Genomic DNA, 1435 nt, shown 5'->3' on the forward strand with positions numbered 1-1435 from the left:
TGAGGATCGCGGTAAGGGCCCGGCGTTTTAGTCGCATTAGCTACCTCCCTTTTTGCATTAGCCGTCACCCTTTTGTACTTGAGAGTAGATGATGTATAGGGTGAGGTTGAGTGCTTGTACTTATGTTTTTGGATGAATGTAAAAGATGTACTTAAATGTATTGAGCCAATGAGTGTAATAGATTACATCTTCTCTCTTATGTACTTGTATATTTTCTATACTCGTATCTTGCTCTTGGTTGTTGCACTAGTGGTGCTTCTTGATCGTGTATTTATGAATTGATTCCTGGGTAAATTCTTATACATGATCCGTTGGTTAGCCTTGGACGGACAGGGAAGGTCCTGTCCGTTCGGCGTCTGTTCGACGCGTCCGGGGCCGAACCAAATTGGTAGCGGTCACGGGGCATGACACCTTCTCACCTTAAAAATTTCCAACCCAAAAAAAAGGGAACAAATTCAGTTAGTATATCTATATACTTTTTTGAACAATACTATGCATGGTTGATTTCCTCATAAGTGATGGTTTCCTCCAAATAATTGACAACAACATTAAAATATCGATTAGTCTAGTGATTTCAAAAAGCATACATATAGATCTCTAATTTTTTTTAAAAAAAAGAGAAGTAGATTTGCGTCTATTTATATTCATATTTTGATTGTTCTACCCTCAACTCACATTAGAGTAAAAATAAAACAAGTTATTTGATAAATAAATAATAAATCACAGAAGAGAAAAGAGATAAAAGAAGTAACTCAAATTACCTTAATTCTTTTTAGAAGAACACCTAAAGCCATTTTTGTGATCCTCGATTAATCCAGAATTTTATTATTATACATAATAGCAGAGAGTGAATGTGAGATCCCTGGTGTTCAGCAGTGAAGGCTTGTCGACAGCTCTGGAGAGTGTCGGAACAAGTCTGAGTCGCGTTGGCGCGAAATAGACGCAAAACAGACTCTGTACGACGCGAGAGCAGCATTTAGCAAGAAAATCTGCAAATAATTATTTTTCTGCTTGCTGTACCGGTACAGATGCGGCTGCGTATCGGTATACTTTGCCTGGATACGCGCAGCTGCTCTCGGGTTGGCATCTGTATCGGTACACTTGCACGTGTACCGGTACATTTGAGTTGGTGGTGGGCTTTTTGGTAAATTTGCTTGCCTCGTTGTATCAACTCTTCATCCCCTTGCTATATACGTGTAGGAGCAGAGAGAGAGAGAGCTATTTACTACTCTTCTCCTCCTCTCTCTCTCTCTCTCTCTCTAGCATTGATCGAATAGGAGGAGCTTGGGTGGAGTAGATTCGCCGTCGACGTCGCGCCGCAGAACCGTTCGAGCCTACATTTGTCGCCGTAGCATAGCGAGGAGGCCGGGCGAGAGTGTGTTACTGCCGTCATCGACATCGCACAGATACTAGGGTCGCTGTCGAGGTAGGTGTG

This window comes from Ananas comosus, linkage group 6 (genome assembly GCF_001540865.1).
Source record: "Ananas comosus cultivar F153 linkage group 6, ASM154086v1, whole genome shotgun sequence".
Lineage (NCBI taxonomy): Eukaryota > Viridiplantae > Streptophyta > Magnoliopsida > Poales > Bromeliaceae > Ananas > Ananas comosus.